We start from the raw sequence: 25950 nt of genomic DNA, 5'->3' as shown, positions 1-25950 counted from the left end.
TGTTCCATAGAAGATATGATTTCCGAGCCTTTCACCAGTTGTATTTCTCACTTCTTTCCTATACTTGCTCTTAAATACACTTATGTTTATCTAATTGTGGTCAGTTCCATTTTTTAAAAAGCAAAACTTGGTTGAATTCAATAAAGTCATGTATAAAAATATAATACTTCCTCATACACATACTCACATATTAATGAATATTATTAATTCTCCACGAAATTGTCACTGTTAACACTCAAATTTTAAGAGAATTTAAATAGTTATAACTAAGGAAATGTGATTATTTAATCTGATGCAGTAACAAAAGTACAGAATAGCATTCCAACTAAAACCATTCATAACTCACTTAAATAATTTTACTAAGATTCAAAAATTCAGTTTTTAACTACACAATAAGAAAAGAAAAATTTTATAGGGTTTGTGAGTGATTTAATATTGAATTTATTTTTTTTAATTCGTGTCATGCCAGGGCACCTGGGTGGCACAGTCGGTTAAGCGTCTGACTCCTGGTTTCGGCTCAGGTCATGATCTCGGGGGTGGTGAGACCAAGCCCTGTGTCAGGCTCTGTGCTCAGCATGGAATCTGCTTAAGACTCTCTCTCCCTCTCCCTCAGCCCCTCCCTCCTGCTCACTCTTTCTCTAAAATTAATAAATAAATCTTTAAAAAAATTGTGTCATGCCAACTATGTAAGAGCACTGGATTTTAGGTCACTGTACTGGGTTGAATAATGTCCCTTCACAACTCATGTCCCCCTGGAACCTGTGAATGTGACCTTATTTGGGAAACAGGGTCTATGCAAATGTAATAAAGTGAAGATGAGGTCATACTGGGATAGGGTAGACCCTGAATCCAATATGACTAATTTCCTTTTAAGAGGAAAATTTGGCTACAGAGACACAAACACACAAGGGAGAAGGCCAGGGGAAGATAGATGCACAGACTGAAGTGGTGCATCTATAAGACAAAGAATGCCAACAATGGCCACCAACCACCAGAAGCTAGAAGAGGCAAAGAAAATTCTTCTCTAGAGCCTTTAGAGGGAGCATGGCCCTGTAGACACCTTGATTTTCAACTCCCAACCTCCGAACTGGAAGAGAATAAATTTGTTTTAAGTCATTCAGTTCATGGCATTTTCTTATGGTAGCTCTAGGAAACTAATACAGGAACTACATTTTCTAAGAACTCTGGTGGCACCTTTACAATGCCTCCCAGTTAACTGGGCTGACATCCCACCAGCACTCACCAAAGAACCCTGCTGGTTGGTCCTGATCAGTACCAGTTCTACTGGCTGGACCCAACTTATTCTGATTGGTTGATGCCCCTGCCACAGATTGTTAAATATTTAAATACGCTTCCTCCCTGTAACGTAAGCTATCTGGTAACCAATACTATCACCTTTAAAAGTATTTTATTTTGGGCGCCTGGGTGGCTCAGCCATTAAGTGTCTGCCTTCGGCTCAGGTCATGATCCCAGGGTCCTGGGATTGAGCCCCGCATCGGGCTCCCTGCTTGGCGGGAAGCCTGCTTCTCCCTCTCCCACTCCCCCTGCTTGTGTTCCCTCTCTCGCTATGTCTCTCTCTGTCAAATAAATAAAATCTTTAAAAAAAAAAAAAGTATCTTATTTTATTTATTTATTTGAGAGAGAGAGCACAAGAGCTTGAGCAAGAGGAGGGGCAGAGGGGGAGGGAGAGAATCTCAAGCAGACTCTGTGCCAGAGTGGAACCCATGGGAGTTTCAGTCTCACAACATCCAGAACATGACCCAAGCAGAAACCAAGAGTCCCACGCTCAACTGACTGAGCCACCCAAGCACCCCAATACGATACATTTTGTAGATGGAATTATTGTTTTAAATTCTAGCTCTGCATCATCCAAATGCAAAGCATACCTGAGGGCCTTCAACCACTGAAATCTTTGTATCTAGACAACATAAATGACTTTTAATATTGGCTTAAACTGAGAAAGATATATGTAGGGATTGTAGTTGTTGCTGTTGCTTTTTACACCAGGTATCTATTTCCGCTTCTTCTGAAACAGTAGCCAATTTTCTTCTAAGGAATCATTCCCTTCCCCCTATCAGTGTGGACATGGCCCCCTACTACAGGAATGATCACAATACTCTGAACTGGCCAGTAAGAGCATCAGTCCTGTTGGCCTCAGAGACTCAGGAGGGTAAAAAAATCTACTCAGGGCCAATGAAACACAGTTCAGGACTTGGATTAGGGGATAGGGGAGGATATTCTCTTTTCTACTGGATTTGAACCAGGAAGATAAAGCCTTGGCAGTTTTGGCAGCCATCATGTAATCAAATGGAGCCTGAGAATGAAGCCAGTGCAGAAAGCAGTGCATGAGATGCAGAAAGACCAGATCTTGATGACACTGTTCACACCAACCATACCTAAAGCTAGTTCCACGCTCAAATTTTTCAGTTACATGGCCCCAAAAAGTCCTTTCTTGACTTCACCCAATTTGGATTGGGTTTTCTGTCACTTGCAACTAATATAATCTTTCTATAAAATGACCTATGTTATTAGTTTAAAACTAGATGAGATTTTCCTACTGTTGAGAATGAGCCTCCTATGACCACAGAAAGAGTCTCTTAAACAATAAAATAGTTTGACTCGAATGAATAAACAAACTACATGATTTCTACTGTATTATATGATTACTTTCATTATAATAGATAATCAATAGCTGATTATATAGAAGATTTGCCAAATATAGTAAAGCCATAAAGGTAGGTGATTGTGAGACAAAAAGTAAAAACAGTCTGCAATTTAAAAATAATCTAGCTATAGAGGAAAAAAAACCTCAAGATATTCAGAGAAGAGTTAGAACTAAACTGTGTACTGAATCTGATTCATCAAATTAGAGCAACTATTCTATTTCATGAGCACTGATCATACAACTTCTTCTTAAGGCAAGCTATAATTTAGTAAAACCCTAATTACAAGGCAAAATACACTTCCTTTGACATCAAGAGGTTAAGTCCAAAATTCCTATGCACCTATGTTATAAAATCTAAATGTATTATCTGATCTCTTTTCCAATGAATTAAGATAGAGAAATATGTCATTTTTAATATTACTTATAATTTAAGGGATTTTATTTCTATTTTAGGTAATTTCTGATGCTACTTATTAGTGTCTATAGGGAAATGCACAAGGGCTTTTGACTCAGCCTCTATCTGGTCACAGTAATTTTCTTTTTGGTACCAATCTCTCAACAGTCAAAATTAGCCTTGAAAAATTAAAAATAGAAAAAAAACAGTTTATAGCAACTTAGCTTCCTTTCATTTACTTCCATGTAAGTAGGCCTTTCTCCTACACTGTTTTAATTTAAGGCAGAAAAATATGTTTTGTTCTTCACTGTTTTGAAGGTTGTTTTTGTAGAAACAAGCAAACATAAAAGCATGAGAACTGCCCCCTGAACTAGCACTACAGTCCATCTGGCCCAATAAATGATAATTGACTCAAATCTCGACTGACTTTTCTGGTAGACACTCAACTCTAGCTTCCCTGCATTCTTTCTGTACTTATGATAGCTTACAATTCAACGTTGTTTTCCTTCATTTTGGGGGGCGCCTGGGTGGCTCAGTTGGTTAAGTGTCTGCCTTCAGCTTAGGTCCTGATCGGGATGGAGCCCCATGTCAGGCTGCCCGCTCAGTGGGGAGTCTGCTTTTCTCTCTCCCTCTGTCCCTCCCCCCACTTGTGCTCTCTCCCTCTCTCTCAAATAAATAAAATCTTTAAAAAAAAAAAGTTTTCTTTAATTTTTTAACATGTGTTAGTTTTATTTCCCCCAATCAATCCAAAGTTAGGGCCTAGGCCCCAGGCTCTGGGGAAGAAAGGGTCCTAACTACAGAGTCTAGTTCCACATAAAAACCTGGTCCCTGGTCCCTGGTCCCTGAAAACACCCTGGACCAGAACAGGAGAGGTAGGAACAAAGGGAACCTTGCAATTTATCCAGTTCAACCCTCTCGTTTTAGAGATAAGAGGGTGAAGGACTGAAGTACTTTTTTTTTTTTGCTTAAATAATTTTTAAAAATTTTTTTATTGTTATGTTAATCCCCATACATTACATCATCAGTTTTTGATGTAGTGTTCCATGATTCATTGTTTGTGCATAACACCCAGTGCTCCATGCAGAATGTGCCCTCCTCAATACCCATCACCAGGCAAACCCACCCTCCCACCCCCCTCCCCTCTAGAACCCTCACTTTTTTTTTCAGAGTCCATCGTCTCTCATGGTTCGTCTGGACTGAAGTACTTTTAAGAGACTTGTCTTACAGCTAAACGGGGGAAGTGCTGGAGGTAGAAAGCAGACCTCTTGACCCAATGCTCTTTCTACCACACTAAGCAATTCTGCCAGAGTCCGGATCATGGCAGAAACATGTTTACTGATTCTCAGAGAGTGGTGTAAGTCCACGCTTTGCACAGAGTAAAACAAACCGAAGCCATTCAAGTATAGGTCTGGGGACCAGCAGCCTCCTTGTCACCTGGGAGCTTGTTAGACAGGCAGAATCCCAAGCTACACCCCAGACTCCCTGAATCAGAATCTGTATTTAACAGGATCCCAGATGATTTGTGTGCACACTAGGAAGCACCGAGGCAACGTGCACTGCAACCTCTGACTCAAAGGCACTGCAAACTGATTACATTAAACAGTGCTTCTCACCCCTAGCCGGGGTCCCCCTCAGACCAGTGAAGTCACAATCTTCCTGTAGTGTAGACTCTACAGGAAGCCAGGGTTGAGAACTACTTTACTTAATTCACTGAAGTTGCCATTTTAAACTCTGAGAACAGAGTCAGCCAAGTAAGCCATAGCTGTCTCAGGAGAAATGGCCACAAACAACTCCCAACCTCCAGGAATACCGTGGCTCGCTTGGAGCTCTCCATATGCTGAACTGGCCTCTGAATTCTCAGCTTGAGTGAATTCTCATCTTCACAGTACCAAGACTGCTTTTTAGGTGGTCTTCATGACCACCTCAAACCCTGCTTTCTGGCAACTTGCCCAGCTTTGACCCAAGCCTCTGTAACTGCCATTAATCTCATAACTTAAAACCACCGCTGTGCCATGTCCAACTACACTTCAGCCATCAGAACTCCATACTGCCCATCCACAACAAAGCAGGTTGCTTCACTCTGTCACTGTAGAAGAGAAATAATAGGAAATGTCACCACTAATGGAAAAAAGAACACTCCCTCCTCTCAGTCAAAACTCAAGTTATCTACACAGAATACCTTTCACCCTACAACAAAACAAGGAATAAAGACCTAAACGAGAAAAACAATACCATCAATGTGCTAGATGAAAACACAGGAATATACATATATAATTTCATACTTATATTTATATATGTATTTTAAAGATATTTTAAAAACAGATAAAAACCCCACAGTCATAATAAAATTTTGATAATTTCCACCCCATGGAAAAAAATCTTAACACCATAAAGTTAAAAGACAAATAACAAAATGTGAAAAACAGATTTGTAGCCCATATCATAGAAAAGGACTAATTTTGTTAGTATATAAATAGTTTTAATTTCCCCAATGTATTAGTAGTTCCAATAAACCAATAAGAAAAAGACCAGCTGGGCACCTAGGTGGCTCCGTTGGTTAAGCAGCTATCTTCAGTTCAGGTCATGACCTCAGAGTCCTGGGATCAAGCCCCGCATCGGGCTCTCTGCTCAGCGAGGAGTCTGCTTCTCCTTCTCCCTCTGCCCCTCCCCCCTCACTCGTGCACTTGCTCTCACACACTCTCTCTCTCTCAAATAAATAAAATCTTTAAAAAATAAAAATAAAAAAATAAAGAGACCAACAGTTCAACAGGAAAATGAGCAACGATCTAAAGAGTTCACTAAAGAGGAAGTACATATGGATATTAACCATATAAAAATAAAACTGTTTTACTCATAAGATATATTACCCATAAGAAAAATGCAAATTAAAACTATGTGATACCATTTTTTTACCTATCAGATTGGCAAAGATCAAAAGCACTGTATTGTGTGTAGAAAAAATACACAGGCACTGTCATACATTGCCATGGGCAGGGTAGTTTAAATTAATGTAACTTCCCTGGGGAACAAGTTGGCAATAACTATCCAAATTAAAAATGCACATATCTTCCACCCAGAAATCCATCTTACAGATATAGTTGCACATGCAGGAAATAAAATTCATGCAATGATACGTACAAAGTATTGCTTTAATAGCACTCTATTGGAAACAACCTAAATGCCTATCAATGAAGTTAAATTATGGTATATCCAAATAATGGAATGTTATGCAGCCGTAAAAAATTAGTAAGTTCTATAAGTATTGATATGGAATAATAACTAAGATAGATCATTAAGGGGAAAAATGTGCACAAAAGTATGCATGTATGTATATTATGCTACCATTTATTTAAATACAACTGCATGTGTTAGTGTGTGCACTGAATATATCTGGAAGGATACCCAAGACACTGGTATCATTGGTGACCTCTGAAAGTTTGGGTGAGGACAGTGGAAGGTTAGAAAGGAAACTTACTTTTTTAGGGCACAAACCCTTCTGTGCCTATAAATAACACTTCATACTGAACAAATACTTCACTGACTGCCCTTTGAACATATGCCTCCAGGTTATCACACTGCTGTAATAAATTCCAATTTTGAACTTCTAGGGAGAAAATGTCTTGGAAGCTATGTAGAACCCTACAGAGACAACCAAGTTTTCTAGTGCAGTGCTGACTGAGTATTGGATGGGGATCTAAGGATTTCCTAACAGAACAAGTTTGTGTCTGCTTTCTCACAAGTTGCCATAGGCTATGCCACCCAGAGAGGTGTTATGCCTGTTGGAATCCAGCTATCCAAATAATTATAGGGTTTCTGTTCTTGAATTTTAATAAGGGTTTAATGATCTTCTCTAGAAAAACACTGCTATCTAAAAAAAAAAAAATTATATATCGGTGCTTATCTAAGAGGCCTCAGCTCTACCTTGCAATAAAGTATTTCATATAGGACTCAAACTCAAGTGTACTGCCCAGAATGACCAGCTGCAGGAAGGGCTTGGCAAGGCCGTTGGGGAGCAATTAAGACAAGCAGAAGTTTCTAGGTCACTGCCAACACTGATCAAACAACAAGACCTTCAGGGTCAGTGGAACCTTGAGGAACAGGCCAAACCTAGGCCACAGATCTCAAGTGATTATTCTTTCCCTCAGTAAGAGATCAAATCGATACTACCAGCAGCTGCCCATAGCCAATTAATCTTAGGGGTGAAAAAAAGAAAATAAACAGTGCTGCTGAAAAGCAAAGATTACACTGGGTAGATCAGGCATTAAACTAATATCTGTCCACTTTTTAAAAAGCCAAAGTTAGATAGTGTAGGAAAGTAATTGTTAAGGATTTAGAGATCCTCCAGAACACAATTCTAAATATGTTAGTGTGTCCCCTCCTCATGCCCACTGCTAATACCTACTCAATCTCACTAACTCTGGTTTCAATTTCTGATCCCTGTTAAACCTTCCAAATGCATGTGTCGATCCTGGCACGGTCTACTCTAATGCCTCTGAGTCAATATCAAGAGTGACCAGATCCAGTCAAAGTAATCCACTGGTAACTCATCGTAACTCATGGGTAAGTAAACCATTGACTCACCTAGGTAAAAATTTCAAAAGACCAAAAACTCAAGAAACCAAAACCCAAAAGTAAAAGTGAGGATATAACATACTTCACCTTTGAAAAAGAGCTTTGTACATCTCTAATCTTCCCTGGTCTTATAGTATTTTGGAGTTTATAAAACATAACAGTCATTTATTAAATAGCCCACGCTCATTTCAAAACTTTCTAGGGAAGAGGAATGGAGACGCAGCTCAGCTCCAGCTGAGGAAGCTGGGGCTGTCCTTTTAAGAAAAATTAAATCTTCTGGCTGGGTCCCATCCAATAAAGGCTGAAAGCCCCTTGCTTTACCATTTGCACAATACAACCTATAATTATTGCTTTTATCTGTGTGACCTAATGTGTGAATGCCTACTGGACACATTTGTTCATGAGCTGGAAATTAAACCACACAAAAACACTGTGACCATTGGCCCTTGACTACAGGTTCTCTGGCTCTTCCCAATTAAAAGAGCTTTCTTAGCATGGCCATGGTATGAAATGAAAAGAGAATCTGTAGGATTTTAACTGAAATATTCTCTCTACAGCAGCAGTGTATCAGAGGGTTACACTGCCTTCTATCACAATACTTAGTTCAGCAGTGAATCTTGTTTACATTAGCACACTCACTATATACTTCTATTAGATTTAAATTTCTAATCAACCTATAAACAAAGCACAGAGAACTAATTATAATTAATGAACAAAATCTAAATATTATAAATCTTGATGATATAAAAATAATACTATAATTTAAAAATCAGAAGGCGAACAGGAAGGAATGTGGGAGACAGTATAAGCACATTAAGTTCCTCATCTATCACAGCAGAAATCAATCATCATTGTCCAAAAATGAGTAAGTAGAAGTACATTGTTTAAAGTTACAGGGATAACTATGAGAATAACTAAGGAGTTATTCTTCATCAATAGAGGCTCCAATAAACAAATGTAAATCATCCATACAATGGAATACTATGCAACCGTCAGAAATAATGAGATATTTCTCTATATGCTCACGAAGAAAAATGCCATGATATAATGTTAGGTGAAAAAAGTAAGTTACAGAACAATGACCCCATTTATGTAAATATATTATAAATGTGCATTCATATATATACATATTCTACATATATATACACATAGAAAACAAACTATAGAACTGAGTCAGAAGAGAGGGAAGAAAATATTTTCATCTATATTTTATATATTTATGTATTATCAGAGCTTTACAATGGCCATATACTGTTTTTCCTTGTAAAAATTAAATAAAACAAATAAAATAAAGACCCAACCCATGAGATAAAAAGTAACACTGTGCTAGGAAGACTGAATTAGGAAAGTTCATTAAAACTTTCCTTCTACTCTGAAATCAAAATTATTCTAAGAACCATAAAATGTTCTTGTATACAATATTAATTTTTGTTTTTACTTTCTCTCCTTTTTAAATTAACCCTCTAGTTGCTAAACCAAAAGAAGGGTGATAGATACTTCTTCCCTAGAATTACAGCATATCTTCACTTTGTTTTTCAAGTGGGCATTCTTTTGGCCACTTAAAATTTCAATTTTAAGGGCTTTCAATTTTCTATTTCATTCAATAAAAACATACAGAGAAGCCCGGCACTGTGCTCATTTGTCTAAAAACCTGTTTGTTTTTTTACAATAGTCCTGGCTCCCTTTCCCTGGTAAGACTCTCAGGCCTCCCATGTCCCCCTTCTTTTCACCTCCAGCCCCTTCCTGACTTTGGAGATGAGCAGTACACTCACTACTCTCCCCTTCCCCAAATGGAGGTCAAAGCACAGCAAAGCACAGTGGCCCTAAGGAAAAAAGAGCAGAAGAAAATTAGCCAGTTATCAAATCAGAAAAGGTTATTGGTAACCTCATCTGAGGAGAGCATGCATTTATTTGTTTACACGTACCTACACAGCCTGTTTATTTTAAACAGGATTTTAAAGAATGATTACAATTTAAATGATGCTAAATCCCTTCCCTTTCTTGGAGCCAAAGCATCAAAAGTAACTTTAAATCACATTTGTTCCATTTTCCTTATTAACACTTTCAACCGATATCTCTACAGTATTAAATTTCACTATTAAGCATTTTGTGGGATTTCATTCTCCTTTTCCTCTTTTGTTTTTTAATAATGTTTTCAGGTTTTCCAACTTGCCCATTTTGAGTTTTCAATTTTCAGTATAGATGTGGGACCTCCATCTGTGCCCTCATACTTTTTTTTATATTAAACAATTTGGTTTTGCGTCCTAGAGCATTCTTGCTTATTTGTGCCCGAAGAATGGCCAACAGCTACTGTAACTGATTAGAGGGCATGTGGAAAACCTGGTGCAGAAAAATAATTTTTCTCTGTTTCTACTTCCAATTTAACTTTATAGAGATTTACCATATTTTGTTTGCTTCGTTAAAATGTTCTCAAAGGTTTATCATTGCTTTTCTAATACCATAGCTTAAAAAACAAACATATAAATGACCCACATTCTGAACTTCCCTGTCTTGATTTCTAGATTTAAAGTTACTCCAAATCTTATTCCTTTCATAAGTAATTCCTTTTTTATAACATTATCTCTTCTAAGCAAATCATTCAAGGGAATTAAGAGTACTGAAGTAATTTTATACTTAAAGTAAACTGAAAGAAATTTGATATTCTGACAGAAGAAAATTATCAGGGTAGCAAGTTGTCACTTTGATTTCAAAGCACTACTCTTGAAAAGTGGTACAAATAATTTAACTTACCTAGTTTTTCAAGAAATAAAGGGTACCTGAGTTTAAGCAGTTTTACTCCGAGAAGGCTCGTGCTAGGAGGGTGGGAAAAAGGCAAAGAGGGAGTGAGTAAGGCCCTCCTGGCATGGTTGCCATACCAAGTACCATAACATGGGTGGCTTAAAGCTACAGAGATATATTATTCTCTTACCATTCTGAATCTGGAGGATAGATGTCCAAAATCAAGGTGCTGGCAGGGCTATGTTCTCTCTTTAGACTCTAGGGGAGAATTCTCCCGTGCCTTTTCCTAGGCTCTGGTTGTTGCCAACCTGTAGATGCATCACCCCAATCTCTGCTTCTGTCTTCATGTGGCCTTCTCCCTTGTGTGTCTATACCTCTGTGTCCAAATCTCCCTGTTCTTACAAGGACACCAGTTATATTGTACTTAGGAAACAATCTAATCCAGTATAGCCTCATCTTAACTTGATTATATCTGCAAAGACCCTATTTTCAAATAAAGTCACAGGTACAGGTTCTGGGTGGACATGAATCTGTGGGGGTGGGGGGGGCACTATACAACTCAGTACAGATGGCAAAGCAGAAGGAGGTGAGAGAAAAGTAGTCACACAGCTCCTGCACCTAACACAGAGGCAGCTTGCCCAGAAGAAAAGCCAAGGTAGGACAGAGTCAATGGTCAATACTTCAGAAGCTATTGCAGCCTGAGGACACGAGGCCAGATTTTCATGGCTCCTGCTGGAAACCAAAAGGGTTTTGACCAATCACAGGGAAGAAGATACTGACAGCCTTTAGAGAAGGCTGCACAGTTGTAGTACAATTACTGCTTTTTGTCCATGGGGCCTGGATAATATGAGATTGAAGACTTTACTAAAATCATTCTACTTGCCAAAAAGCATTCAATATCCACTATGTGGATCAATACCAAGTACACGGCAAACTCACACTGTCGACAGAGAAGAGGGAAGAGGTGGAAAAAGAGAAGGAAGATGTTATCCACTCAGACTTTTTTATTAATGTAACAAAAGTTTCCAGACATATTTCCCAGAATGAGTCACAATCTGTGTCCTTATAGTCATTTCCATTGCAAGCCTGTGCATGTTTAAGCTCTGCTACTGAATGTCCTCTCCTTCTGTATCTTTTATCAGAACTCCTGCTTCCTATAGCTTGATATGAGCAAGTCTCAAAGAAGAAGGAGGTCTGTTGCCTCTGCATCAAGGCAGGAGCTATGAGAAAGCTGGGCTGATACAATGCAATAGCAGAAAGAACAGAAGCACACCCTCTTGCCTCACACTTACGTTACAAATCTTAGGCAGACATCATTTAATACCTCTTCTTCCTTTCCAAGAGTTAATCATGTTCTCCCACTGCTGTATTCCCAATCTTAGGTTTGGAAACAGACCAGTTGAACTGATGATCAGATACCTACTAATAGCTTAAAATCTGTATTTCTTAAATTTACATTTCATATAATGGCAATACACACTAGTATCCTTCAAGAAGTTTTGCATTCTTTTAAGTGTTTCTTGAGTCTTCTATAGAATAATGGAGACTAGACTTACCCTCCTATCTTAAACAACTAGAAAACCAAACAAAAAACGTGAAATCAGAATTTTCAGATATGAGACACAGGCAGTGCAGGACAGTGATCTCTAAGAGATGGGAAATAAACACAGTGAGCTCTACAAGTGTCTCAGCTCAGTGGCTGGAGAAAGTTCTTGTTAAAGAAAATACAAAATGGCAGATGGTTCCATAGTTTGCCTAAATAACCTAAGAGAATCAACAGAAAAAGTAATCAAAATGAATAAGAGACTTTCAGAGAGTGGCCAGGAAAAAGATCAACATATAAAAATCAATAATTTTACAAATGTAGCAATAATCAATTAAAATCATAAAGCTAAAATGCACCATTCCATGAACAAAAACATGAACAAAAAATGTCAAATATTCAAGGAATATACCTACCATGTCAGGAAAACACTACAAATTTACTGTAGACCGTGAAAAAATCCCAACAAGTTTTTTTATGAAATTTGTAAAATGATTCTAAAATTTATGTTAAAAAAAAATCTACAGGAGTAGTCAATTTTTTAAAAAAAGAGCAATGAATGGTATAACTATCAGATATCAAAATTAACTAAAGAGCACTAGCAATAATTAAAATCTATGTTTTTGTGACAGAGAAGAAAAACAGATCAAGGATTAGACCATGGAGTCTAGAAGTAGACTCATGTTAGAATTTAATATATAATAAAAAAATTGGATCATAGATGGAAGAATGGATGAGTCAATAATAAACATGAAGTCAACTGGTTCACCATTAAATAAAATAAATAAACTATATTACTATCCCACAAAATCTCCAAAATAAATTCCAGATGGATTAAAGTCCTAAATATAAAAAAATAAAATAATAAAGGTCTAGAGGAAAATAAAAGAATACTTTCAGAATTGGAAGTTAGGGAGGATTTCCTGAGCAAAACACCAACCCAGAAGCCATAAAGCAAAATAGTGGCAGACTTATTAAAAATTTAAAACTCTTATATGACAAATGATACCATTAACAAAGTTAAAAGAGAAGTGACAGTCTAGGAAAAAATATTTGCAATACATATAGGAAATGAAGGATTGATATTCATAATATATAAGTTATTCCTATGAATCAATATTACAGAGATAAACAACCCTACAGTAAAAGAGACACAGGACATAAACAAAAAATTCCTAGAAGAAATACCAGTGACCAATAAGCATATGAAAATACGCTCAACATCAGTGTAATGAGGAAAATGCAAATCAAAACAATATATCATTTTCTACCTTTGAGAATGAAAAAATTAAAGATCAGCAATATCTAATTTCTTACAGTATGAGAAAATGGGCATACTCATATACTTTTTGATGAGAAAATTAATTGCCACAGTATGTTTGGAGAGAAATTTTGTCCACATTCTTGTTCATTCATCAAATACTATTAGCACCTACTTCATACATGTATTCTACTATGCCCCAGAGATACAGCAGTGAACAACACAGTCAAAGGTTCCTCTCCTCATGGAGCTTGCATTCTGGAGGACAGACTACAGGGTGGAGGGGATAACAAAGAACTAAATACATAAAGTAGGTGGTTTTAAGTGCAATAAAAATAAATTAGGGTAAGGGGGATTGACAATTATCCGGGAGTTAGGTGCTATTTTACATAAGGTAGGTAGATAGCAGGTCCTCACTGGTAAGGTAAGCAATGATCTAACAAAAGTAAGGGAATAAGTCATAAATCTATCTAGGGGAAGAACACACTAGACAGTAGGAATGGGAAGTGCCAAGGCCCCATGGTATAAACAGCAGGCATCTTAGTATGGCTGGAGCAGAATGACAGAATAAGAGAATAGTAGAATGTAAGACTAGGGAATGACAGAAAGGGTATAGGGACCAGTTAGGCCTTGGAAGTCATGAACAAAGCTTTGGATTTTATTCCTAAAACTGGAAGTCACTGGAGGGCTCTGAGCCACGGAGTTCTACGACGGGACTCACATTCTTAAAAGATCACTCTAGCTGCTGTTTAAAGACCAGATTCTAAATAGGCATTAATTAGGAAGCTATTGCAATAAGCCAGGCGAGAAATGATACAGCCTGGGCTAAAGTGGCGCAGTCCAGGTGGTGAGAAGTGGTTGATTATGGATGTATTTTGCAGATTCAGTTAGTAGGACTTACTAATGGATTAAACATGGATGCACGAGAAAGAGAGGAGTCAAAAAGAACCTCAGGTTCTTGTCCTGAGCAATTGGAAGCTAATATTTCTTGAGATAGGGAAGTTTGTAGAAGAAGCAGGTTGGGGTAGAGAGGGAAAAGGTTAAGTAAAAATGAGTTAAATGTGCAATGCCATGTATACAAATGGAATGTCAGTTAGGTTGCTGGATATAAAAACTGGGAAGTTCAGGGACATGATAGGCACCAAAAATACAATTTTAAGAGTCATCAGTGAATACATAGTATTTACAGCCAAGGAGCTATACAAGATATCCTAGAGAGCGAGTCTAACTAGAGAAGAAAAGAAATCCAAAGATTGAGCCCTGGGGCACTCCAGTGTTCAGTTGGGAGATGAGGAGGAACCAACAGAGGAAGCTAAAAAGAAGCAGTCTCAAGGGAGAAGGACACTGATAAGTCAGTGTCCCAGATGCTAAGCAAAGAGTATTTTCAAGAAGGGAGTGATAACTGTGCTAATTTTGTAGTATCTGTCAAAATGCAAAGTGAGAATAGTCTCTCATTCAGCAATTCCATTTTGAACTGTTTATTCTACAGAAATATATAAGCACACATGAAAACTGCTCTCTGCGTGGATATTTTTAAATTATCATTTGTTAGAGCAAATTAAATGCTCATCAATAGGGGACTGCTTAAATTATGGTACACGTGAAAAAGAGAATAAAATGGAATAATTAAAATAAATGGGAGAGGTAAGTTACTGAGATGGAATGATCTCTGAATATTAAGTTAAAAAAACTACTTGAAGAATAATCACATGGAATGACTGATTCCAGACACATGGAAAAAGAAAACATATATGTGTATGTTACCTGCAGAATAGGCAGGATAGTGTGATGAGAGAACACATGAGCTCCAAAACAGACTTCCTGGGATATAAATTTGGCCTGTTACCTTAGGCAAGTTGCTTAACTTTTCTTGGCCTTCCTTCCTCCCTCTATAAAATCCCTCAAAGGGAGGTTATCTGAGGATTAAATGAATTAATATACAAAAAGGATCAGTGTCTGATACATAGCAATCACTCAATAAGTGTTAGAAATTAATAATATCATAATAATGTATATAATAAATAATAACCACACATATAAATTCATAGAAAGAGATTTTGAAGTTTACTCTCCAAACTGTTAACACTTGCTTTCTCTGAAGTTTGGGACTGGGAGTTGGCAGAGGAGGTGAGAGGTGGCTGGCAGGGACTTAAACACTTTACCATATATATGTCCAAATTACTTGAATTGTTAATAATATACTAATGCAAATTTTTACAAAAGTAGATGTGCACTTCTTGTGAAATTTTTAAACTTTTTTTAATTTAAAGAGGAAAAAGAATAGTAAAAATTTATGAATCTTCATGGCTATTTTTGGTGATTTTTCACTCTATACTATGGTTCAGCTGACACTGAAAAGATAAATCAAAGAATTAGGATAATGAGAAGCAGGCGATATAACATTTTCTAGTCATTTCCAAGAAAGATACCTAGAGAGACAAGTGGCAATAAAAATAGAAAAGACAGAAAAGAAGAGCCTGAATAAAATGAAGTAAAGGGAAGAGAATGAAATTGAACACTGATTCATAGACTCTGAATCTAACCATTTGGGCAAATCAAAAACACTATCTATCACATTTGAGAGAGGCAGTCACCCAGCATCTCTGACACACTTCTAGTGATGTAGACAGCATGTATTCTTAATCTGTTACACCTTATATTAACCAAATGTAGTCCCTCATTGGTCCTCCTTGTCTCATCTGAAGTAACATAGAATACTCTACTCTCTCTTCACCAAGAATGACTTCTGACTACATATTTTGGCCCCACTACCTTGTCTGGATGGGCCCAGCCCTGTCCAATGTGAGCAGAAAGGTCATTCCAAACAGCAGGCTGCTACAGTTGCTCCACACCCAAGGCAAATTACAGCTAAGATTCTTTTCTCTCCGTGATGCCAACAGGTAGAACGGTTATGACAATGTGGATGTACAACTGCAAGACTTCGGACTTCGACTAAATTCTGCTTGGAGAAACAACAGGTATTTGCAGGAGGCAAATGCTAAAGTGTGCTCTATGCAGACTCAACCCTTTCATATGTAACTCCAAGTCTTTCTTTCATTACCTCTTTCTTTGTCTTCAGTACAAACCCTTCAGCAGCTCTTCCCCAGACCTTCCCAAGGTGGAGCTCACCACTCCATGTATGGCTCTGCCTCTTAATTACTATTTACTGCATTTGCATGTGTTTTTTTTTCTCATTATAATGTCATTAGCATGCAAGGGAGCCTGGTTGCCAGGGCAACCAGGAGTGGTGAATGCACCGCACAGCCTTTAATGAAAACTTAACCCTACTTCGTTTAATTCCCACTGTGTTTTTGGCTCACTTCACTTTTGTGGTCACAAGAATGAAAATATCCTGCAGTTACCCCTGCTTATGTAGTGCTGCCCCAAGGTCTTGGGAACTTACGTGTGTCCCCCGAACATACCAACAGCACTTTATATTTCTCATAAGTAACCTTGATAACTTCCTCTGATAACAATAAATTCTCCTTCCAATCAACACTGCTCACTCAACAGTCTTCTGAATATCTAAAATAGTCTATTTTTCTGCAGATTAAATATTCTCAGGTTCTCAAATTTGATATGATTTCTGCAGTCTTTACTCACCTAACTGGCAGCCCCTGAAAACATTCTAAATGATTTGGTTGAGATCAAACACTACCTCTATAGCATCCTGCCCATCTAGTAACCTTCTCAAAAGAAAATAAAAGATTAATTTGACACGATTTTTTTTTTTTAGCCAACCTACAAAAGTATGCTTATCAAAGCTGGGTATAATAATAAGAATAATGGTTTGTCAGGTGATCAAATCAACATTTAATTTAAAAACAAACAAACCAAAACCTCAGTCACAACAGGGAAAAATGAGATGACACTCAGGATGAATAAAAATATCCTAAAATTAGGTGCAAAAATCCAACTACACACCCATAGGAGCTCTTGCTGAACAGAAATGCCCACTTTTAAGCCACAAGAGCTACAGATGCCTTCAAGTTCAATAGGAGCCAAAGTGTGACAGGCTGTCATATGCGGATTTCTTAGAACTCAGTTTGTAATTGTAATACTTGCAGAATAAGGTAAGGAGAGCAAGGTCAACAGTCCTGTAGAACTGTTTTAAGAAAGCAAATCTTGTATGAACCAGCAGCTAATGGCCACAAACATCTATTATTTTCTGGTATTGCTGTCTTTTACAACATGAGGAAAGACAGAATCAGTAGAGCCAACCACTGAAGTAAGGCAACCTGAGGAGTTAGGAGCCAATAGGAAACAAGGTCTCACTTCTGATGAAGCAGACCTAAAGAGAACCAGCAACAAAGCTACTGTCCAATAAAACCAGCTGTGATGACGGAAAACTTTCTTGTGCTGTCCAAAATGGTAGCCAGTAGCCACTTGAAGTGTGGCTACTATAATCAGAGAACCAAGTTTTTTTATCAAATTTGATTTTACTTAATTTAAATTTCAATTTGAATTACCACATGTAGCTAGTGGCCACCATATGTAAAGCACAGCTACATAAATGATGAGGTGCTGCAAAGTAAACGTTCTGATGACATCTTAAGATCAGCTATATTCATCAACTTTCTCCCAAACAAGGAACTGAAGTGAGGCCTATCAAATCTGAGTCATAGGGCGCCTGGGTGGCTCAGTTGTTAAACACCTGCCTTCAGCTCAGGTCATGATCCCAGGGTCCTGGGATCGAGTCCCACATCGGGCTCCCTGCTCGGGGGGAAGCCTGCTTCTCCCTCTCCCACTCCCGCTGCTTGTGTTCCCTCTCTCGCAGTCTCTGTCTCTGTCAAATAAATAAAATCTTTAAAAAAAAAATCTGAGTCATAACCTAGGAGGAGGCCCTAGTACAGCACCCACTGCAGACCACATCCTTCACAGGAGAAGGTCCAGACTGTGAAAACAGTCTGCACTGAGATCAGGCGTGGGAGTTTAGAAGGAAATGAGTAGTTAGGATTACTACAGATCTGAGAACCTTTATAGCATAGAGTCAAGTACATAGACTCAACAGCCAGACTGCCTGAATTCATATACCAGCTCTACCATGAATAAGAGCGACCTCAGTTTCCTCACCTATAAAATGGGAATAATAATGAGTACTATTACCAACCAGTGTAAAATTAAACTGAACTAATACATACAAAACACTAAAAATAGAGCCTGACACAAAGTAATTACTAGTGAGTATTTTTTTCCCAAAAAGTAGGTTTCTCCTTCAAAAGTTAATTTATTTTGATCAATCACCATGAGTGAGTTATAGAAGGCTAGGATAACCTATTTCTCTTCCCAGGCCTTTATTCTTCTACATGATTAAGAGGCCATCTGAACAGCTTTTTGGCTTAGTCCAGCTGAGTCTGGTTCATCATCCTCTTGCCACCTACCCATCCCACTACTGCTGGCCCATATCCCCCACCTCAGTAAGACATAAGATACTGCAGGCTCTGCTCCATCACACAAGCCCAGTTGGTAAATATATTTCCTGAAATTTTACCCTCTCCCGGTCCTTGCTTTTTACTCCATTCTCTGAAATCCCTTATTGAATTTGAGACCTGTCACAGTCAACATTCTTGCCTCGGATTTCCAGACTGTCATAGGATTCACTCCAGTGCTTCCTAACCTTTTCACATCATGACACACATGAAAATTCATATTTAAACAGTATAATGGAGTAAACTTGAGGGAGTTTGGTGGTGTCTATATGAAACTCAGTGAAAAAAATCTTAAATACATTTTCTTTATATTATAAAATTATTAGTCGATCCCCATTCCTACCCCCAACCCCAAGCTACTCTACTTTCTCTCTCTACAAAGACAAGTGATAGAAACTTATTTCTCATCACTAACTAGAATTTGGATAATTCAAATCTAAATTGTACTCAAAATTGCCATCACTTAGCAAATCAAACAGATCTTCCTTTACTTTCATCAACAAATGTAATGTGAAAATTTCTTACAATAGTATAAATAGTGAATACAACTGAAATCATACACCTAAATCTATGATGCAGTTCTTCCTTAAGCATACAAGATGTCTCTCTACTTGTCCTAATGATCAGTCTTTACTCTTCAAACCATGCAACAAACTAAATGCCACAAATCAATCTTCTTTAAGCATACATTTCCAAGGCTAAATTTTTGCACTGAATCCATAAATGTTATCAGTACACGCAAATACACGGTCATGAGATCCTGGCAATTTTCTATTAGGTTTATTCACTCACGTAATGAATGTATTTTTTTCAAGGCAGTAACTACCTTTAACAAATCTTCAAAGCAAGAACTGTTTACAGAAAAAGTCTGAATTCTCCTTCTAGTTCATCAGCTTTAACAGAACTCCTCTTTGGACATAGACCGCCCCTCAGTATGAAACAGTGGAAAGCTATATTCTAATCCCATTTCTTCACATGAAGCTAATAACAGATGTGAATAAAGCAGCTTCAGCTATACATATTCTCCATTTAGATACATCAGACTATGTGAAATTCATGTACAGGCAAACTTTTACACAAGAGAGTTTCTCTGAGAATCAAATACCATATTATTTGAATCTGTGTTTTCACGACTCCATCCTCCTGTCTCTGCACTCACTCCAGCACTATACAAACCCAAGCATGTTTCCATAATACCTTATTTGTTTCAAAGTATGAATTCACCACCTTCAATATTTCATCCCCAGTAATTTCTTTTGGTATTGCTTTACAAAGAACTGATATTCTTCCCAGCATTTCTCTTTAGGAATTCTAACTGTGCTGGAATTTGGCAGTTTCTAACATGTATCTGATTTCATAATAATCTGGATTAGTGTTTTCTTTATGTTATCTGACATATCATCAATGTATTTATAAGTATTATTTGAGAGTACCACTTTTCCATCTCTTTTGCTAGACTGGCTGGTAAAATGAGGGCTTCTATCTTTGTGTGACGCAGCTCAGCTTTAGCTTTTAATGGTGCGACCTTGTAACTGGTTTATTTAGCTTAATCTAAATAAACTGAAAAAGTTCATTGTTGCTAAGCACAGCAAAGGAAACCGTCAACAAAACAAAGAGGCAACCCACAGAATGGGAGAAGATATTTGCAAATGACACTACAGATAAAGGGCTGGTATCCAAGATCTATAAAGAACTTCTCAAACTCAACACCCAAAAAACAAATAATCAGTCAAAAAATGGGCAGAAGACATGAACAGACACTTCTCCGAAGAAGACATACAAATGGCTAACAGACACATGAAAAAATGTTCATCATCGTTAGCCATCAGGGAAATTCAAATCAAAACCACACTGAGATACCATCTTATACCAGTTAGAATGGCAAAAATTGACAAAGCAAGAAAGAACAAATGTTGGAGAGGTTGTGGAGAAAGAGGAACCCTCTGACACTGTTGGTGGGAATGCAAGTTGGTACATTGGAAAACAGTGTGGAGATGCCTCAGAAAATAAAAAATAGAGCTACCCTATGACCCAGCAATTGCACTACTGGGTATTTACACCAAAGACACAGATGTAGTGAAAAGAAGGGCCATATGCACCCCAATTGTTCATAGCAGCAATGTCCTCAATAGCCAAACTGTGGAAAAGAGGCAAGATGCCCTTCAACAGATGAATGGATAAAGAAGATGTGGTTCATAGATACAATGGAATATCACTCAGCCATCAGAAAGGATGAATACCCAACTTTTACATCAACATGTATGGGACTGGAGGAGATTATGCTAAGTGAAATAAGTCAAGCAGACAAAGTCAATGATCATATGGTTTCACTTATTTGTGGAACATAAGGAATAGCATGGAAGACATTAGAAGAAGGAAGGGAGAAACAAAGGGGGGAAAATCAGAGTGAGAGGTGAACCATGAGAGACTATGGACTCTGAGAAACAAACTGAGGGCTTTAGAGGGCAGGGGGGTGAGGGGATGGGATAGCCCAGTGATGGGTATTAAGGAGGGCATGTACTGCATGGAGCACTGGGTGTTATACGAAAACAATGGATCATGGATCACTACATCAAAAACTAATGATGTATTGTATGGTGACTAACATAACATAATAAAATAAAATTTAAAAAAAAGAAAAGAAAAAGCTCATTGTTGGAACCAATCTCAAAAAGAGTTTTGGTTTTTTTGTATTGCTTTTACAAAACTTAAGAATGTTCCAGTCTTTTCCCGCACAGGATGAGTTTTTGCAGTGAGGTGCCAGCACCGTTTGCTTTGTACCTTGTCTTCACAATAATTTTTCCTGCCAGTAACACATTTAGGCTGAGGGGGAAAAAGTTACTGAGCACACAACTTCAAGTTTGGGATAAATCTCATTTCATTACCTAACTAGTGACTTGATGGCTTTCCAGCTTTAATGAAGAGTTATCCATTAAGATTGAAAAGTACAGTACCTGTAAAATTTAAATCTTTTTCAAATATAAAGACCTAATGGGGCTTATAGACTTTTACAACTACATAAAATCTATTTACAGGAATAGGGAAATAGGGAATCTTCTGTGTTCATTAAAATGTTTTTAAAACAGGGGCATCTGGGTGGCTCAGTCAGTTAAGCGTCTGCCTTTGGCTCAGGTCATGATCCCAGGGTCCTGGGATCAAGCCCCACATTGGGATCCCTGCTCAGCAGGGAGCCTGCTTCTCCCTCTCCCTCTGCCTGCCGCTCTGCCTTCTTGCTCTCTCTCTCTCTCTCTGTGAAATAAATAAAATCTTTAAAAAAATAAAATGTTTTTAAAACAAATTTCATAAAAGTTCAAATAATTTATCATTGATTTTTGTTTATTCCAAAAACTAAAACTTTGACATAGTCACAAAATATATAACATATCAACTGATGTGTGATTAAAAATATTTTCACAAATGTATTTTCTAAGGCTAGAAAGCCTTTTAATGAATAAACCTAATTAAATTACATTCAATCATTACTTGATTTTTAAAAATAAATATTTTTTAATTTCCAAAAACAAACAGTAGTTACAAAAGTCTTTCAAGATGCAACTTTGGCTAAGTGTTACCACCAAAAGCAAAAACTAAGTAAGTAATAAATCAAGAACAACAAAATCAATGTTTTATTTAGCAATACTCAGTAGCAGAAAATGGCAATAAAAGTAATAAAAATAATCATATATAAATTCTAAGTCAACAAAATTATAAAATGATGATGGTGATAATGATAAACTAAGCTGAAATTAAAATACAAATACTCTACATGTATTAAAAGACAAAATTTTAAAAGATGAAAGCAATCCAAATATCCATCAACAGAAGAATGGATAAATAAAACGCCATACACACACACACACACACACACACAGGAATATTATTCAGCCTTAAAAAGGAAAAAAGTCTGAAATGTGGATGAATCTTGAAGACATTATGCTAAGTGAAATAAACCAGTTATAAGAAGACAAATACTATATGATTCCACTTAAATAAGGTACCTAGAGAAGTAAAAAATCATAGAAACACAAAGAAAAATGGTGGTTGCCTGCAGCTGGGAGGAAGGGGGGATGGGGAGTTGTTTCATGAATACAGAGTTTCAGCTTACTAAGATGAAAAAGTTCTGGAGAAGGATGGTGGTGATGGCTATATAACAATGTAAATGTACTTATGACTAAAACTTCTACTGAAATGAACCACTTAAAAAGGAGTTAAGATGGTAAATTTTATGTCATGCATTTTCTACCATAATTTTTTAAATTAATTTAAGTGGTTATATTTATATTTTTTACCACAAATATAAAAATTAAAAAAAATATTACTGATGCGAAGTGTATCATAAGTATGTAATCAGACACACTGGGATGATTCAAGGTCCAGCGTCAAGCATAGGTGCCATATGATATGGCTACTACAGAGAACTTTCTGGCCACAGGTGCCACACCAAAATAACTGCTGAATTTAGGGCATTTACATATAGAGTCATTTAAATAGTGCTCAAATATCATTTCAACTACTATAAATTTCTAAATGATTATACAAGACATTGTTAATGAATTATGACCATTAGTATCTTGAACCCACTTATAGCCTGTTCAAGTATTCAACTTCCAACTTTCTCCCTGATTAGCCTCTTGTCTCTCTCCCAAGGTTGGCATATTTATTCTTGGACATTCCTCTGGCTAAATCTCATCCTTAGATCAACCAAGGTTTGGGATCCCTACTTCCTGAATGCTATCCCAGGCTACCTTCCCTCTAGCACCATTGGCATGAACTCATACCTAGATTGGCTACAAAAAAAGCTAATTCATCACAAGCTGCCTTACTAGAAGCAGTATCTGGAACAAGGTGAATTATGTGACCTTCTAAAGCTAAACTTCTATTTCTATGACTTATGAACATTTTTATGACTCAAGGTTATATAACACATAAATTTCAGCTTTATATTCTGATTGTTTGTCCAGGTATCAGCTATGAATAACATACGTATCAAAGAAGCATCCCTTACCATGATTTTCAGTAGCATTAAAATATGCTGGGTAAAACTGAAAAGTAAACGAAGTTTGCCACTGATGCACATGTAGAAATGGGAATTTCTACCACCACTCTGTTGTCAAGGCCACAGATTATCAAAGTTCCTAACCCCTCAAAAGTGCTACAAAGCACATAGCTCAGCTTTCTCTGTTGTTCACTTTCCTCCACCTAAAACCCTGCCCTAATTTTTAAAAATTTCAATTTGGCAATAGCCCACCTCCATTTGGACACAAATCCTGGTCAGGCTTTCTGATTTTCTTTCAAGAATGTCAACACCAATTCCCACCCAAGGGTCACTGGAGCATATGAACCTGCCCTTAATGGGGAAACACAGACTATCTCCACTTCCGGTTCTACTATCCAACCCTTAGCTCATTAACCACTCAGTATCATCAAGTGGTTTTGTTAGGGTCCTGAAATTATAAATGATAGCCTTTTCTTTTTACTCAAATTTGAATATCAAAGTTATGTAATGGGGCAAAGGAACATAAATCAACATTTGAAAATCTCATCCTAGACCAAATGCTTTTCAAACCATCTGTGGTAAAAGATCAGGAATTTTATTTCCAATCTGTCATAGACATGCTTTTGTGAAAAACACTAAAATGAATTACTAGAAAAAAAAATGAAATTAAAAAATTCAAAACATACAAAATATAAGTCTCAATTTAAGAAAAAAAAAGGAAGAAGAAGAAGAAAAAGAAGAAGAATGTTGTTCTTTTAGAGCAGTTTTAAGTTCACAGGTACAGAGTTCCTCCCATGTACCTCTGCTCCCCCATACACATGGCCTCCCCCATTATCAGTATTGATTTTCAAATTATATTTGACAGACATAATATTACTGTCAAATTATTTACAAGTTTCTAAGCACTCATTTCAATTTCCGCATTTATCTCCTTGCACTGGTACCAATCCAGGACCACATTTCTGAGTAACACTGCCTTTCATCTCAACCCAAATATCCACCTCTACCCTGTCACCAGAGTCAAAAACAATCCTCTCCATAAAAGAACCAGGAAGACACAAATGGCATATGCTATGGTTAGTGAAAAACCACTTGGGGTACATACACATCTGCCATCTATATATTTCTAATTCATGGAAGCCGATCCTTTTTCATAAGCTATTCACCAATCTAATACATTTTCAGGTTTATGAGAGTAACAGGGTATAGGAGTCTCATATATGCCTTTCACTCTGAAACCTCTCATTTTGGGCGGGGGGGGGGGGGTAGTTAAATCCCCTATGCTGGTTCTTCATTATTTACATAATAAAGATCCATTTAAATGCACACGCACTACGCCCTCCTGAAGCCAGCAGGAGGTGAACATGAAGACCTGAGACCAAACTTCTCCGTATGTGTGCAAAGCGTGTTTCCATTGTGCAATCACTTTACAAATAAGAAATAAATACTGGGTTTATAAGACTTGGAAGAAAAGGTTTATGGCTTTGACTGTTTTCCATTACTGGAAAATTTACATGCTGAAAAGTAGCAAAAACCAGTGCAAAAGAACAAACAGTGGGTGCACTTCAAGAGCTTGTTTCTTTCAAGGATCAGGAGTAAAATTGGGTTTTATTAGCTGTTTCATTAAGTTTTACTTTGAAGAAAAACAAACAGTGAAGGCATATGTGCAACATCTGATGAAAAAGGATTTTATTCTAAACAGTCTCTGTACAAAACTCATTAATGTAACATTAAATGTGAAGACTTGTCTAGCAATTTTAGGAAGATTTTACTCATTTTAGTTTATTTATAATTTCTGACACAGTTTATTTAACATACTCTAATCTTTAAATCACCATGTGTACTAAACTAATAGATTAAATCTGTCTTTTCAATGACATTTTGCAATAAATATCTACAGCAGCTGTTAAAAGCAATTAGTATATGAAGTTTGTATCACATTTAACACCTAAAGTAAGATAATATAGCTGGATATTGATAACTTGGAAATCATGAAAGCAGATCAGTTCTTCTTAATCAAACTCCTAATTATAAATACTTTACTTATACGACAAGATGCTACAAAGCATACTCTTTAAGAAACATTTAAATTTATGTGCTATTATAATCTAATATCTGGAATCTAAGCATCTAATGTATCAAAGTGTTAAGTAAAAGTAAATACTTTTTTCCTCAGAGCAAATTTAAACACGCTGGATATTCATCATATTCCCCTGGAATAATTTATTCAATCACTATTTTTCCATTTCAAGCCTAAATGTTGGTAAGAAGCAACTAAAGTTTGTTAGTAGAAAAAAAAACACATATATCCTAGTTCCCACTGTGGGGGTTACATAATAGTGTGAATCTCT

General features: G+C 37.1%; 1 protein-coding gene across 5 annotated transcripts in view; it reads right to left on the bottom strand.

Annotated features, from left to right (window-relative positions):
* Positions 1–25950, bottom strand: part of ATG10 (autophagy related 10) — a 227760-nt gene that overhangs the window by 174962 nt on the left and 26848 nt on the right. The window lies entirely within an intron of this gene.

The sequence above is a fragment of the Neomonachus schauinslandi genome, chromosome 7 (assembly GCF_002201575.2).
Source record: "Neomonachus schauinslandi chromosome 7, ASM220157v2, whole genome shotgun sequence".
Lineage (NCBI taxonomy): Eukaryota > Metazoa > Chordata > Mammalia > Carnivora > Phocidae > Neomonachus > Neomonachus schauinslandi.
The sequence above is the reverse complement of the archived record's forward strand: the minus strand, read 5'-3'. Positions and strand labels throughout refer to the sequence as shown.